The sequence below is a fragment of the Castor canadensis genome, chromosome X, assembly GCF_047511655.1.
Source record: "Castor canadensis chromosome X, mCasCan1.hap1v2, whole genome shotgun sequence".
Lineage (NCBI taxonomy): Eukaryota > Metazoa > Chordata > Mammalia > Rodentia > Castoridae > Castor > Castor canadensis.
The window spans coordinates 40,607,338-40,625,663 of NC_133405.1; the positions used below are offsets into that span (position 1 = coordinate 40,607,338).

General features: G+C 34.7%; 1 pseudogene; it reads right to left on the minus strand.

Annotated features, from left to right (window-relative positions):
- Positions 1–14,680: 14,680 nt before the first annotated feature.
- On the minus strand, positions 14,681–15,679 carry LOC109674670 (syntenin-1 pseudogene; annotated as a pseudogene).
- Between the last annotated feature and the right edge of the window lie 2,647 nt (positions 15,680–18,326).

Below are 18,326 nucleotides of genomic sequence, written 5' to 3' on the forward strand. Positions count from 1 at the left end.
AAATGTTTGTTTAATTCATTTATAGCTTGACTGCACAGTGCATTTTATTAAAAGTATCAGTGTTCTCACTGATTAAAAAAGAACAAAAACACGACTTTTTAAGGGCAAATACTGTGAGTAAACTTTTATATTAAAAGTATGATCATTAACAGCATCAAGTAAGTATAGATTATATTACTAAATTTTTAAACTGTGATTCCCATTTGAAGCATGGTACTATTTTTTCATCCCTCATAACTCACTGGCATCATCTTCTCCTTTTACTTTTATTCTCATCACCCAATTCTCTGGTTTCACACAAACTTTGGGAGAGTACAGCAAGTTCTGAGAAATGTAAGTCTATTGGACAAGCAGAGTCACCACTAGTGGGAAAGATGTATTAACTGTAGCATCTCTACAGCATATATTTTAAAGGAATTCTTTAGCATTAAGTAAGCATTTTTCTTAATCACATGTCACTTTGATCACTGCTTAAAAGAAATAGGAAAACATACAATTTTATTTGCACTGTATTTCCTTTATAATGACACAAGAAAAAAAAAAATACTGAGGCATCAGGTAAATTTTCCTGCACTCCTTTTTTCTCTCCTCTCATGTCCCAAGGGACCATTCCTGCTTTCCAAATATTGCAGGTTGACTTAAACAAATGGCTCATAGACCATGGTGCTGCTGAGGATGTCTTGCAAATACCTGAGTGTTTTATTCATCTTTGAGCGCATCTGTGGCCCTACTGTTGCAATCTTAGCAATGACTTGTAAAATGCTTAACATCTTCAGTGATTCAGGACTCCCAATGAAATCAAGATACTAAATCTTGAGTATAAGATGATATCTTGTATGAGAAGAAAGCACAATATGAAATAAAGCATGTTTTCAATTCCCATCCTTTTTTCTTTATTAACACATTGTGATCAATCAATAGTTCAGTACAGTTGAAGGCCTCTGTCCATTCTTTCATTTATATAATCTATTCATTTTATAAATTTTTATTTTGACATAAATTTAAATTAACTTGGTAGTTGCAAGGATAGCTCAGAGACTTTGTACATATTCTTCACCTGACTTCTCTTAATGGAATCTAACTAAACCAAAGTACGGTTATCAAACCAAGATATTGGCATCAGTACAAAACCATTCATGTATAGATTTTATTCAGGTTACAATAATATTTACACATATTCATTTTTATTTATGCATAATTGCATGAAACATTATTGTAACCAGTACCACAGTTAGGGCATGGTACAATTGAATAATCCTAAAGGAATTCCCTCATACTATTTCTTTATAGTCATATTCTCCAGACAGCCCTGACCCTTGGTAAGCACTGATCTGTTATCCATTACTATAATCTTGTTATTTTTAGAGTGTTATGTAAATGGAATCTTAACAAGGTAATGTTTGGAATTGACTTTTTTAAAGCTAGTGCAATGTTCTTCAGATCCATACATGTTGTCTGTATCAATAATGTGAGCTGAGTAGTATTCCATTGTAATCCATTCATCAGTTGTAGGACATATGGCTTATTGACTGTTAAAAATGCTATAAATATTTCTATAGACCAGGTTGTATGAACATATGTCAACATTTGGGACTGTAGGATCATGTAGCAAATGTATACTGAACTTTATAAAAACTGCCAAAATGTTTTCTAGAGTGACTATGCCTCTTTACAATCTCACCAGTAATACATGAGTGATCTACTTTTTCCACATACTTGCCAAATGTCAATATTGCCACTTTTTAGGTATGTGATACTATCACTTTTTTGTTTTCCTTCATATTTCCCTAGAAGTTCATGAAGTACAACTCCCCTTCATGTGTTTATTTATCATCTGTGTCTCTTTTTTGATGAAATGTCTGTTCTGTCTTTGTACATTTTTTTAATTGCAGTGTTTTCTGTTTTACTATTGATTTTAGAGAGGTCTTCAAATATTTAGAATTTAAGTGCTTTTTTGGGTATGTAATCTGCAAACATTTTCTCCCATCTGTGGCTCACTTTTACATTCTCTTATCAGGGTTTTTCATAGCACAAAGGTTTTTAAATTTCCATGAAATCTAATTTTCAATCTTTCCTTTTAGATCATGCCTTTGAACCAAGTCTATTTTTCCATTCTCTTTGTCTACTTTTCCTTTTTTTTTTTTTTTTGATAGTAATTGGGTTTGAACTCAGAGTATCACATTTGCTTAAAGGTGCTCTACCAGTTGGGCCACACCCTCAGCCTTTCCTTTTGGCTTTATTTATTTATTTATTGGATAAGGTCTTACATTTTTGTCTGGGGCTGACCTTAGACAATCCTCTTACTTATGCCTCCCAAAAAGCTGGGAATGAAGGTATTCACCACCATACACAGTTTATTTGTTGAGATAAAGTTTCACTAACTTTTGCCCAGACTGCTGTCCTGATCTCTGCTTCCTGATCTCTGCTTCCTGATTAGCTGTTATTATAAACTTGCACCACAATAACCGGCCTTCTTCTTTCATTTTAACCTAAACTTGGAAGTCTGTCTTTTTCTCCTTCTTCATTAGACTTAATTTTGATATCAAAGATTATACTGATGTCAATCTGCACATCTTTGTAGGAAAGAATTTTGAAACATTAAAATTTGGATATAAGAATTCCATAATAAAAATAGCCAGAGAAGGAAATCTTCCTCTCATGAAAAGTATGACAAATGACTGTAAATTTCTTTCAAACATAAAAATGTGCTTTTTTAATTTAGTTATTAGATGTTATGATGTCATTCAGATTTGCCCTTCTGCAAGATATCCTACATTCGGCCACAGAAAGATTTCTTCTCAGATATTCTCATTAGATGTTTTCTTGGCAAAAGAAAATTATACTAACACTTATCTCCACCATCCACCTAAAATTGCCACAATTCACCCACCAAACTTCCTTGCCAAGCCCAGCTTGTATTTTCTATACAATTAGGTATTGTAGGTGGGAAATGTGGTTTGAATTTATTGAATTTATTAAATTTGTAAAGGTCTTTGTTGGAAGGTATTGTCTGCTTGGAGAGCATCAGAATCCTAGGATTTGCATTTGATTATGTTGGTCTAGTAAGCTTCCAGTGATCATCACCATTTATCATTTAAGAATTAATAATTAACATTTTATGTGTTTGGAGTTACTAAGAGAATTTTTAACCTAAAATGTATGGTATTGAGGACCTTTATTTCCCAACTGAATTAATGCCATTTTTACAATTTCCACAAACAGAGCTACCACTCATTGTCTGAGTCTTTGTTGAACTACGTTTATTACTTTCCTAGTTCCTTGATGATATTAACATAAGTCTTGAAGGGAAAGCCTTGTAAAGAAAAGAAATTTGGCAATCTTTTTGAATCCATGGGATCTTTCTAATCAGTTGAACTGAAAAATGTACTTACCAACCATTTTATTATTTTAAAAGTAACTAAATTTTATAAAGCAATAATTTTAAGACTTTGCAGAAGAAATCTTATTATTTTAATTCAATTAGTTCCATTAACTCAGGTACCTCTGAGAGAACATCAATGTCAACAACAAGCTAAAGTGTATAGAATAACAATAAGATCTTGAAAGAAAAACTGGTCCATAGGGAAGTAAGAGTTGATATAGATTTGCATAATGTGAAAGTAGGATTTGGGGAGGGAAGGAAAGATATCTTATATTCAGAAAGCAAACCATACTAAAGACAGTGCAATAAAATTGAGTTAGCTAAATTTAAATTAAAATTTTTTATATATTTCACAGAAGTCTGTTAATAATCCACTTTCCAGGAGATACCAGTTTACATTCGTTGCTAAGCTTAGAAATGAGCATTTCCTGTTATCTTCTTTCACCTCCTCTTACTTTTAATGTCCTGAGACAAAGTCACAATCATCTTGCCCTAGTTCTAGCTCCACCTAAAGTACACATTTGTTAAGCAGAACACAGCTAAGCACAATCCTCAAGTCACTGAATATCTTATCTGCATTCCACCAGAAGAGGAAAGATCAGAGTTTTAATCTCTAAGGGTCAAAAAAGAAATACTAATTCAGAGTCTCAACCCGGGGTCACCACATAGTCTCCTCAATTTCCTCAATCTTCTGTCTCTATATAAAATGTTCTGAGCAATGAGAATGGATCTCCCATCAACATAAAAGCCTGAAAACCTTTCTTAATTGGATGGAGATATAACTCAGTGATAAAGATCTTACCTAGTATGGGGAAGGCCCTGGGTTCCATTCCTAGCACTGTAAAATAATTAAAATGAAAGAAAACAAATAAGCAAACAAAAAAACAAAACAGCTAAAAAACACCCTGCCTTCTTTAATTACAAAGTCAGGCAATTGGGCACATTCGACGGGAAACGGGAAGAAGAAGGTGAGATATGTGCTATTCAAGTATTAAAATGATTGGGAAAGGCAATGCATACATGGGGCAACATGAATATGAGAAATATTTTACTTTTTTTCAGTTTTGCCATGAACCTAAAAAACTCTGAAAAAATTAGGTTATTAAAATATAAATAAAATGCTACTTTCTGCTAATCCCCAGCTACCTAGAAATTTAAATAACCAGAATCAAAGCCTCTTAAGTGTATACCAGTTAAATATGGCTTTTCATTTTTTTCTCTGTATTTTAAGTCAAAAATGATAAATTATCAGCCCTCTGTGCTCTAGGTATGAGCTCTATATCAACCGAGGCTATTAAAGAATTCTCCTGAAGGCTCATGAAGCTGTACAGCATTTGGCAGTGATAAATACTTTTGGCTGACAGTAATAGAGACTCATCAGTGCTTGGATATTGAGTTTCATTCAGCTGACATTCATAGAAAGAACAGCTTCTAAAACACTTTTTCATGCACTTATGTTTCTCTGCCAATGAAGAAAAAGTATTCTGAATATTTTTGGTTACCTCATCAACAAATACAGAAAACTTCCGTTTCTCCCATTGAGAAGTCCGTTTTAGAAAATACAGTTCTGATGTTCCCTTCTTTCCTTGATTGCTAAATATGCCTGTGTTTCTTTGCATTGATTCTGCTATAGCCTGGGAAGAGCCTCCTTATTAGAAAAGGTATTAGTTAACATTAATGGTAGCTTTCAGATTGGTAATGTGACAAATCAAAAGACATAAAAAAGGGATGAGGAACAAAAAGCAATGAAATATCTATTTGGGGAAAACTATGATCCAGTCTCTAAGAATAAATAGGCTAGCCTAAGATGTTAAATAGTCCCTGTTTTCTTTCCGTGAACTATTTTAACAGGCAAAATACTTCCCATATAATTAGTTTTAAGGATAGTAGTCAGAAAGACAATTTTTGTCAAAATGTTGTTCCAATCTTAGAACCAGGCTAATTTCCCTGGCAGCAATATCATGAAGAGCGTTGAGACTGTTTCAAAGCAATATGCCATATTAAAAGAATATGCTACATTAAAAAAACAAACTGATAGCTGCAAAGAAAATTAGAACTAATTTTAAAATCTCCTTTCTTTCAGAGTGCTTATGAATGTGTAGTGAAAACATCTGTATCTTTTTTAAGCAGTCTAAAGGAATGTAGCCAAACAAGGGTTGCTGGCAGATGTTTTGTCTCCACTCATTAATCTGGACAGGAACAGATTTTAGCAATTGAATTCTGTGTGTGCTTCCATAATCCTGCAACATTTCAAAGTACTGTACTTATATTGCACTTCTTGGGTTATTAAGGAGAAAATATGCCTGGCAGGCTTTGGAATTGGCATAGTCAATGTTTTTCAAAAGGGACTAAGTCCCTGGCATCTTTCCTAAGCTTATTAAAGTGTTGTACTTGCCTTCCAAGTGTCACTTTTTAACCACCACACTTGCATAATTTTACCCTAAATCTATGATGGTGCCCATGTTTTAAGACAGCTAAAATTGTACCGTTTTGTACAGCAAACCAGGAACTAAATGGCTACTCCATGAACAATTTTCATCTTTGCAGGATGAAGTAATTAAGTAAAAAGGTGCATTAGATCTGCTGTCATTGTTTTAGAAAGGAGAAAGAGAAGTAATATCTAAGGTGACAGGACGAACTGCCACTGACCCACCATAATAATCCTCATTAACTTCAAGTGAATTGCCACAGATTTTAAAATCCATTTCAAATTAGAAAAAAAAGTCCATTCTAAGTGAATTGTTTTAAAGAAACTTAATCATGTTACAAACTTAAGACAAAAAATGGTTCCCAGCCAAATAAATGAGATATGCAGTCAAACCTATTGCAATGCCCATGTCTGTAGAAAAAGATAGCAGTTACAGTAAAGATATTTCATGTAGTGGGGGAAGGGGAGCAAGCAAGGAACATAGAACTAGGTGGCTATTTGTGAACCATACTTGATCTACAGAGCAATAAGACATGGAACACTGAGGTTCTTTATACTGGAGGTTTATTATAAAGTTGTGTACCACATAATAGCCTAGGACTGTAGTGGGTTATATTGTCTAGCTATGTGTAAGTACACTCTATGAGGTTTGAATAACATCAAAATTGTCTAAAGGTGCATTTCTCAGAAAGCATTCCCATCATTAAGTGACAAATGACTATATTCTTATGATATTGACAACAAGCATTGAGGTTGAATTTCTCTTTTGTTTTAGGGAACAAGATAATATCATGTGTTCCCACATTTCTTCTCAAAGAGACATTGATAGTCTCTGGTACCATTTTAAGAGAAAAAATAAATTCAGGTACATTCATTGCAATGAGAAGAGAAATTATATTCCTTTACCCCTCTTATAAACTATGAAATAGAAGTTTTCTTGGAGTGAATTGGGATGGTACCTTTTGTTATTTTTTTCTTTACCACTTTTCACTATCCTCAAGCTGTCAAGTAAATGGTTATGAAATATTATGTTTGACAAGGTCTGAGATGTTACTTCTTTCAAAGGTATCTATAGGGAAAAAGTAAAAAAAAAGTTTGGGGCTTATGGTCTAATTTCAAACCAGAGATTTTCTGACACTCATGAAATTATTATAATTGGTACTGTCTTCATCTCCGAACACAACCAACTGTTATACACCAACTAGTTCCATTATTCATTTGACTACAAATGTGGGAGCATTGCTAATGCTTGCACATAAGAAAGCTAAACCTGCTCGTTATACTCCCCAAACATACAAAATGGTAAGCACAAAGAATATTAGTCAAGGTTACATAAACTGAATTTCTCTTGAAGACAAAAGAGTAGTCAAGCATGGTGGTGCATGCCTGGGCTGTAAACCCAGAATTTAGGATACTGAGGCAGGAAGATAAGTTCCAGGCTACCATGGGCTGCATAGCATGCTTGAGGCCATCCTAAGCTATATAATGAGACCCTGTTTCAAATTAAAAGATGTAAGATAGATCTGCCATATGATCCAGGATTCCACTCCTAGGTATATACCGGAAAAAATGAGACTCAGGTTATTACAAAGGCACCTGCACACCCATGTTTATTGCAGCGCTAGTCACAATAGCCAAACTATGGAAACGGGCTAGATGCCCCACTACTGATGAATGGATTAAGGAAATGTATTTATACACAATGAAATTTTACTCAGCCACAAAGAAGAATGAAATTTTTATCATTTGCATATAAATGGATGGATCTGGAAAACATCATCTTAACCAAGGTTAGCCAGGCTCAGAAGGCCAAAAATCACATGTTCTTCCTCATATGCAGATTATAGACCTAAAACAAATGCAGTAATATTATTGGACATGGGTCACACGCTAAGGGAAGAATGTGTGTGGGAGGAATAGGGAAAGGGAAGGAAACCTAAAACTTAGATGTGGTTGATGTGCTCACTGTAGGGGAGCAAATATAGTACTTTTGAACTGGCAGTGGCCACTATAGGAAGGAGACCAGGAAGTACTAAAGAGGTGTGGTAGAGAAGAACCAATGTGGGTTGTAATAATACACAAGTGCATAGAAGCAATGCTAGGAATCTCTCTGAATAACTATTTTTTATCTCAAACTAACAAAAATGCTGTGTCTTTCTTATTATCTCTCATGTTTTCTCTTCAACAAAATTGGAGAACAAGAAGGCAGAACAGGTTCTGCCTGGAAAGGAGGGGGGGAACAGTGTATACACATGTGAGTAAATGTAAAAATGATAAAAAGAAAAGATGTAATAGTCCATATTTCAAGACCAAAGAACACCATACCTTTTCCCTAATGGTTTCTTCTAACCATAATATTTTCTTACTCCAGAGATACTGAATTGAGCAAACCTTGAAATTTAGTAGTATAGTCTTTCCCATTATTCAACTATTGATTTAAGGTTTCTTAATGGTATAATTCATTTTTACTTCAAAACACTTTGCCCATGAACTCTCAGGAACAGCAGCATTAAATTCTAAAATGCATAATTTGTCAAAGTCTTATCCCAGAAAAAACTGACTTTTGAGTACTAGCCCCTAAAATATTTCTCAATGTATACACTAGAATTTAAATGACAGAGTTTTTTAAGTGTTATTTAATTTTAATTAGAACTTAAATACAGTTTCCTAAAATTTGTTAGTCTGAACCTAAGCCTGTAGTCCCAGCTACTCAAGAGGTTGAGACAGAAAGATTGCTTGAACCCAGGAGCTTGAGGCCAGCCTGAGCAATGCAGTGAGACGCTGACTAAACTGACACTCACTTTCTCACCTATAATAATGAGAAAAATATCAGTGATTATAATGATGTCACAAACTTGTGAAATGGGATAACAATTGTGACATGCCCAGCACGTTGCCTGATTAAGGTAATGAACATAAGCAATACATGTTCATTCCCTTTTTTTTTCCAATTTCCATTTTTTAATTACAATCAAAGAATTATGTAAATGACCTGTAAAGACCCATAATAAAATTTAGGCCATGGAATCCTATCTAACAGGTTACTTTGCTTCAATTTATTATTTGCAAAATGAAGAGAATAATTCTGTAGGAGAATTGCATGAGAATAAGCTAAGCAAAGCAATTACTACAATGGCTGGTTGAACAACGATGCTCAAAACATGAAATTCAGACTATTTCATTTAACCAAAGTTAGCATGAATTTAACAGATTTTTAACAAATTTATCACCTAAGATTCTAATTAAGAGGTAATATTGCCTGAATATATTTGTGACACATTCATGGCAGCATGTGTACATAATGTATTTATTACCATGTCTGCTGGACTGTTATTCAATATAGACAATGGCCACCATTAAATATACTGCTGAGGGAAAAGGAGATGTGTGGTGCCAGGTTCACAATAAAGAGAAAAGGAAAAATCAAAGGATGAAAAACTAAGCCTCTATCTTTCCAAATACACAGAAGTGAAGTCCTCTGTCCACTTCTCCAGTTTCAACAATTACCAAACTTTTCCCAATTTTATTTCTTCTATTATGTCCCAACTCTGTGTGAATGCTGGATTATTTTGAAAATAATACCAGACACAATGACATTTCAACCACAAATGCTTTAGTAGAGACTTTGTACTAACATAAACATCATGCCATTATCATATTCACCCAAACACTAACTCCATATTATCATATTTAAATTTATCTGATTATCTCAAAACATGTTCACAGCTGGTTTTGTTCCAATCAGGGTTTTCACACATTCCATACAGTATATTTTAGTTATTTCTCTGAAGATATTTTGACTGAAAGAATCATTTCATGTGCTGCCCATCTGAGTTGTACTGTGAATAAATTTGTGGTGCTAATTCAAAGGGTTTGCCTAGAACTAAAAAGGCAGAGAATAAGCTAGCCAATTACAATGGCTCCTTGCAGATGTTCAGATCTGGTGATCTTTATTAGTTGCATGTGTTCAGTGAATACTAATAAATAATAAAAAATAATTCGAATGTGCCTGCTGAACTTCAGTATCAGTTACTCTCTAAAACAAAATGAAAAAAAATAGAAAAACAAAGTAAAAGCCTTCTTATTTTTGTCACTTCATCTGAATCCTATGTCTCATTGGTCACTTTGCTTTTCAGAAGGTTAATAGATCCCCTAGAGTCATATGGGGTGTAACACTGAAGTAGTCAATCCATTTAATTCTTTTTCAACACATTTCTTTTCCCCAGAACTACCTTCTGATGAAACATAGCTCCAAGAATTTATTCTTCAGCATGATCCAGAATTACTCTTCCATGAAAATTTTAATCTCAAGTGAATTTAACTGATAAACCCTAAAACGATTTGTACTTTTCACAGTTTGGCACATTAGAACATTTTCTTTAACTATTCTTTATTGTTCTTCAGCTTATATATAGCTTTGCCAATGAGTGTTCTACATGATATTATTAATCTGTATCAAGAAGCTTGTTGCAAACTAAAGTAGTAGTCATTGTGTTTTCAGGTACCTAAATACTGAAATACAATATCTGAATATGATTATAAACATGAATTGTCACAAATGGTTAAATAAATTATGCCATTAACAAAGATTTGCTTTTTAAATTACTTTATGGTTTCTCTATTTTCATTTACAAGAGCATTTTTTAAAAAGGTAAGTAAAATTTGTCCCTAAAAGAGCATTTGCTTTTGTGCCACTTGTTTACCACTTCATAGAGAGATTTATCTGGAATTTACATTTTAAAAATTCACATTAGCATTTTTTGTTACTTAGTTTACATCCTTTGTCCAAGATATCTTACTCCTTCATGCAATGTATCTTTTAGGTCCACTTTCCTCTTTCTGGCATCCAAAGTACTCAAAAATATTACTGAGAGTTAGACTTTCTGAGATAATGATGAAGTTTAATCTCTGGATCCCTTCTTTACATGAAGCCCTTCCATGACTCTGGGAGAGTCTTAGCAATGTATTCACATGGTTATATATTTCTGAAAAAGTTGCACAAGGGTTGCTCTTCCATTATATTCAGTTCTTAATAGTCTCAGTCATTCTGATTTTAACTCACATCAAATGTAACTAATGCAGTCATAGTAATAGTACATTTTGCAATCTAGCTAAAGGGAAGTTGACAAATTATCCAATGTTGAGACAGATATTATATAACTCAGAATTTGCTATTGCTATAAGGACATTGATAACAATTTGTTAATGAATGTCATCAATTAAAAAGTATCTAAAATTAGTCATTGCATAAGAATTTGAAGTGCCAAGAAATCCTTCAGTTCACAGATGAAAGTTTGATTAAAGTTTTATCAAATTTGAGATGACAATTCTAAAAATTTACATGATATAATTGATAATGAGTTATGAAGCTGAAAGAACTATTTTTAAGCTAGCAATGATAAAAATAATAGAATCATCTCTGTATTCTTTCTATATACATTTGTATCTCAAATTCTTTGTCTTATGAAGAGAAAAATAGTAATTATCAGGCAAAACCTGTATGAATGAAGGTATTATAAATGTGTTCAGCCCATAATTTAATAAATGGCATTTTTCTTATTAACATGCTTTTCAGATTTGCAAAATTTGAGATATCCTAGTCCTTTCTAAATAATTTTATTCATACAGAATATTGCATTCATAATTTTATAATATTTTTCTTAAAAAAGACTCCATCAAACTTTAATGTGTCCCATTTAAATGAATGAGCATTCATCCATTTAAAATTATCTCTCACTGTTTCCCAAACCCTCCACAAATCGAACCAACTTCTATTCATGCTGATCAAGTCAGTTTCCTCTTCACCCCTTTAACAAACTATGTTGACTCCTTTCTCTGCTTATATTTAACTGAGTTTCCCATCTATCCTTAGTTGATCCAACTATGCAGATATTATTCTTCATCCTTAAAGGCTTAACTCAAAAGCTGTCACCTATAGGAAATGATTCTTAATTTGATAATTCCTTTTTAGATGTAATTGTTAGTTCTTTTCTCTGATTCAGCTTTCATTTCATATTAACTTACACAGGAGTTAAAACTTTAAGTCAGTCCCTCACTAGAGTGTGATTGCTCTTAGAGCAGGAGCAAGCTCAGTGTCTGCAAGAACCCTTGGTACATTATTTTCCTCACTGTGGGCTTTCAATTGCTATTAGTTGAATCAGTAGGTGGGTAACTAGTAAAATCTTATTTTTAGAACACAACTGAAGCTATTTTTTGCCTATGTGCTCAACTGCAAATTGATTTCTTTCTGTTTTAAAATCTCCTTTTGCATTATGATCTGTATTTGGATCATCTATAACGTGATTACATGTTATCTTCCCATTTGAGTTTGGACTAGGAACAATGACATAGAATTCCTTTGGAGCTCTCCTAGAGCCTTGATGTCCAATTGAATGATTGAACTGCATTTCAAAGCACATTTTATTTGTTTCTCTACCACAAAATATCATCCTACCTATATTCATTGCTAATGACATTCATCATCATTGCCATAGCTTCCCAACACCTGTACACCCATTTACTGCCCCTGCCTGTGTGGGTATGCTGCGTGAGCCTGACTAAGAGCAATGGTGAATGAGAAATAACACACAAACAAACATACAGACATGCAACATAAAACATAAAAGCTGGGTATGGGAGGGCTGCACGTTCCTGTTGGGAAACATGAGCGCGTACCTGAGCCAGAGTGTTTATTTTTAGAGGTCAGTGCAAAGAAAAGACTCAGGTAAAAATCAAGCTTTAACAATTCTTGATGCAAGGTGAAAGGAATGAGGTTTAGTGGGCTAATTTTCCTAAGGCTGTAGAAGCTTAATTATGACACCTCAGTTCTGGAATCATCAAGGCACGCAGGACACCTTATCTAAGGTATTGATTAATCTGGCATCAGAGAGTCTCCTAAGAGTTCTGGTACTTTGTCTAGTTTTGCATCAGGGGGCTGGTATGTGGACACAGCAGGTTGTATTCTTCAAGGAGATGTCAGAACAAAGGTCAAGACACAGGTACTGGGGAAATTATGGTAGAAGAGGCTGTGCAAACTTCTACAAGGAGAGGCTATGCAAACTCTATTTTATCCCAGTCCAGGGTTCATGCCTGGTCCCCAACAATTTACATAATTTTTTTCTTAACACATTGATATGTTTTATAAATTACATGATTTTAGTTTACAAGTAAACTGCTTAGAGATTCAGGGTTGCTAGTCATAGAGGATACAATTTTTAATTTCTTCTATCCAATGTTCTCATCCCATGCCTACTTTCGCTCTATTAAAAGCAAAGACTAGCAAATGGTAGAAAAATCTTAAACACTTATTAGCACCAAATTGGGGCTTACTCCTTGAATATAATCCATTTATTCATTCATATAGTTGATATTTATTGGACTCCTATGTCCATGAATACTCAAGATACCTGGTCATATACAAACTTATATGTAAAACATGTTTAGAATAGTGGAACTACTCTATAGCACTCAGGGAAGGAGGGATAGAAAAAGAGAATGATAGTCAGCAACATCAAAAATACATTATATCTCTAGGTAAAGGACATAATGATTTGTGTTGAAAGTTGTTGAATAATGGAAGGTGGGAGGGAAGGTGTAAGGAAGAGTAACAGAGGAGGTTGAACTGACCAAAGTTAAGTATAGTCACAGCTGGGATACACTGAGAAATACTTTAACCATTGACTTTGGAATTAAAAATTAAAGACTGTAAAACAGATACAGTGGGGAGGGGTCTTTGTGGTAAGAGGGAAGGTGAATGGAGGAGATGAAGGTGAGGAAATATGGTTGATAGACTTCATATACATGCATGAAATAAAATGATAATACCTCTTGCAAGGGCCAGGGAAAGGGTTATAAGGGGAAAATGGTTGGGGTAATCTAACCAGTATACAATATAAGGCAATTGGGAATTGGTACAATGAATTCCCCTTGCACAATGAATATGTGCTAATAAAAATGTTAAAAAAAAAAGATACTTGGTTTCTTTAATATTCCACTGGGAGAAGGTAGAGAAAAAGCAACCAATACAAATAAACACAAAAGTTAATTTGAGCTAAAAAAAAGTCATTAAACAAAATGAAATAGTGTAATATGAAAGAAAGTGATCTGTACATAAGTCATTTTTGGTTGGGAAATTAAAACAATAAAAACAAATATTGTGAAGAAAATGGCTTTCTCATTGAATTATTATTTTTTAAAGGCTCTGTCTGTGTATCACCTGAAATAATCCATGTATACCATAAAGGTACTTTTATTTATTTATTTTTTTACTTTATACACAATTAAAACAGAATAGGCATAAACCAAAAAGGAAAAAAAAAATCAGGATAAAGTGTCACTGACATTTTGTTTATAGTGAATATCAGGAAATGGAGCAAATTATTAGGAAAACATTCTAAGACCATCCTAAAGTAGCTAGGTTACATAATGTTAGGACTCAAATGCCAAAATTAAATATTATCCTACTTCATCTACAAATGAAAAAAGGGACTCCAAAGGTTACCCTGTTCAGTATAAGAATTTTATATTAAATACATAGTGATTTGCTTTTCAGTTAGTGATACTGGCAACTTTTAGAAGAAAGAAGTTTCCATTATGCAATGACTACAAAAGTCTCAAAGTACAACTAAGCAGCTAAAATAATATGAACAGCACTATGCATTACCTAGGAGAAAAGTAACTGGTTCTCACACATGGTCATCCTAATCACAGTGGGTTGTGATTAGTACAGAAACTATTCTAGGAAAGTCAACAAATCTTTTGAAAGTTTCACATATGTAAATCCAGGATAAGGCTACAACTATCTTGAAATCTGAAGAAGATATCAGACTAAACAGTAGGATTCCCAACCATGATGTAAGACAGAAAGGTCCTCAAGCAGCATATGCTTTCTGGCTCCAGGAAAGCTTCATGTGCATAATGCAGAAGTTGCTGAAGAAGGAAACTGAAGACATTCGGCTCTGTTTATATTGTACATGACTTTTAAACCTCAGGAATGAGTGATCCACCAGGCTTTTCATAATGTTTGGTGCCATCCTTTTAATAAAGTGTTCAAAGATAAAAGCAGGCATGATTGTAATGGTAATGACAGTCCCAGATGTTGACAATATGTCTGCAATTTGAGAGTCCTTCAATCCAATGATGGTCTGTCCATTGACTTCACAGATGTTACATTCAGTGAGACCATTTCTGGCTGCAGAACTGTCTTTCACAATGGATGCTATTTTTCCATTTTTAAAGATAAAACCTACATGTCCACTACTATCCTTATGCATAGTAATTGTCCATTCAAACGGCCTGCCAAAAATGGTCATAGTAATCTTCTTTCCAAAAGCCTGTTTGAGCATGTTGAGTGCTTTATCAGAGTTCCAGCCTGCACAGTTCACCATTGATCTGAAGCACTTGGTCCTCAAATCTCAGACCAAGCAATAAGGCTGGAGAATTAATCAGGACTAGTTGAACAAATAGACCATTATCTATTGATTTAAGCCTCAGCCCAATTTTGCCATCTTGATCTTTACACAAAATGACTTCATGAATCCCTTGCTTAATTTCTGCTCTATGAATTCCAACATCATTGCTTGCTACAGGAGCCACCATACAGTTCATACTGGAAGGCCTTGCTACCAACACCTGAATTGTGCTCCAGGAACAATGGCCATATTTGTACAGATTTCTTCTTCACTTAAACTCAGTCCCTATATTAGGAGAGGTCCAGATACAGTTTAGAGTAGAGATTTCCATCTTGAAGAGACAGGTGCAGAAGATTTAGACAAAATTGCTGTGTTGCCAGGGTTAGCAGAAAAGGGAGTTTGAGCCTGAATTATTCTGTCTACCTCCTTCAAATCTTCAAGAGATGAGTAGAACACATTTTTTCAGGACTTTTCTCAACCAAAGAACCCACTGGTCACTGCTTGCACCAGTCACTGACCTCTAGGTACTTTTATTATATTTTGGCAAATACTAAGCCATGTTTACATTTTAGAGTATACAGATCTGAATAAGAACTTCAGCTCTATTACTTGCTAATTGGGAAATCCCAGTTTCCCTGATCCTATCTAAGCATCAATTTCCTCTTCAAAAAAATAAGTATGATAAAATAAAATAAAATGCATATACATTGCTATAAAATTAGGAGAAAACAGATAATGTGCTTACAGAGTTCCTAGTAGATATTTTGCAAAAGTCTTACAGCAATTTCTCTATTTAGCAATTATCATACCTTTTTTAAAAGGAACCACTAGTAGGTACCATTTAGTGAGGCTATATATTCCTTACACCAATACCTCACTACCAAGTGGTATACTACCTTGAGAAAAAGATTTAAATAGTCAGGCACCAGTGGCTCACACTTTTAATCCTAGCTATGCAGGAGCCAGAGATCAGGAGGATCATGGTTTGAAGTCAGCCTGGGCAAAAATAGTTTGCAAGACTTTATCTCAAAAAATCTATCACAAAAACAGGGGCTAGTGGAGTGGCTCAAGGTGTGGGCCATGAGTTCAAATTCCAGTACCACAAAGCAAGGGAAAAAGATTTAGATAGAATTTCATCATGTCTACAAAATATTTATAAGCACAAAAACATTCATAACTGCATGTAGCTTGGGTTGATTTTCATTCTCTGCATACAGACTAAGTCCTTGGACAAAAGATTTCCTCTTGGACAGAAACAATGATATTCCTACAGCAGGAACAGCCAATGTGGTACACAAATCAAATAGCAGGAGCTTCTGTGAAGTGGGATACAGAAGGAATTCAGAATCAATGAGGTTATAGATATTGAGCTGTACATGGAGAACCATAGGTTGCTGGTCTTGCTAGTTTCTTAATCAGTACTCGGTTCTTAAATGTTTGTAGGACTTGTATTGTCTTCTTAACCAGCTATTCATCTTGAACAAGATCAATGAAATATATTTCTAACATCTCTTATTCTAATTCTAAACTCTCTAGTGTTGATTTTGAGTATAATATTTGAAATGCTAGTTTTGTTTGTTGACTCTAATTTATAGAACTTCAAATGTTAATTAATTTACATGTATATTTATATCCCCTTGCATATACTGAAGTATTTTAAAAGTAAAATAAAGAGGATTACGGATGGTGGCTAGAGGGAGGAAGCAGAAAGAGTGCCTCCTAAAGTAAAATCTTGGAGAGACACTGGAGATTCACTTTACAGGCAAAACCACTGAGAAGAGACAAAACTTTGACCCTTCCATACCTCCAGCCTGTGCAGAGCATCTCCACTTCATGTTAAACAGAGAAACCAGTAGGGCCCCTGGGCTGCCACTAGATGCCGGGGCCCAGATGGCTTGGGAAGATGCAGACCACAAGGTGAGCTAAGCAGTATGCAGTACTCCCACAGACAACCCTGGGCCAGATCAGGAGAACCCCCTATACAGACTGACCCCCACCCAGGGAAAAAAAGAGAAACTGAGTAATAAGCAATAACAAAAATAAAGACATGTAACAAAGAAGGTGGGGCACCCTAAGCACCAAAGACAGGGGAGGGGAATCCCTCATAGAATGGTAAATAAACCTTCCAGGCCAGAGAAGGCAAGAGCAGTGGCACATGCCCAGCAACCAGGAGCAGGAAAGCTTATAAAAGTAGCAGTGGGAGGAAAACTCCACAGGAGAGGGGGGAGGACCCACTTCCCATGTGAGCTGTAAACAAACATGTCAGCCTGAGAAAGCATGTGCAGTGTCACCTCCTACAATGTGCTTGGAAAGGGGAAAGCTTGTAGCAGTGGCTCACACACAGGAGACTCTGAGTAAACAAAGCCTGTGGAACCAGGTGAGTGCTAAGCTCACCCCTGAGATCTGCATAAATAAAGCCTTCAGAAACAACAGGCTGACAGCAGAAGGCAGGCAAGCCACAGCCACAGATAGCCATTCACAGAACAGTCTCCAGACTCTTTTGTTTTTTCTCTCTCTCCCTATCTTTGATGAGACAAAAACAGAACTATGCCTACATGCTGAAAAACTTGCTGAAACTGTATTGCATTTGAACTTGGGACATTTTGTGGGTTTTTTTGTGGCTTGAGCATTCTGTTTTATTTTATTTTTCCCCTTTGATGAGACAACTACAGAAGAACATCTGAGGCACCATTGCAGGATTGGAGGCTGAGGGATGAACAACAAAATTTTTAAGACTGAAAGTTTATTGCATTTGAACTTGGAGATTTTTTTTTAATTTCATTATATATACATTTAACTTTCATTTATTTTTTATTTTTAATTTTTATTTTTTTATTTTTTATTTTCAATCCTCTCTCTGTCTCTCTAATGCCTTTTCAGCTTAGAGTTGATTAGTACACTGTCTCTTCCTGTTTATATCTTTGAAACTTTTTTTGTTTGTTTTTTTGTTTTGTTTTTTTCTCTACTTGTTTGTTTCTCCCTTTTCCTTTAACTTCTTTGCTTTCCATCTCCTCTCACCCTTCCCTTCTAAATACCACTAGTGCTATTATTACAAGCCAGAAAATACTTAATTGGACACAGTACAGGGACAATAACAATATCAAGG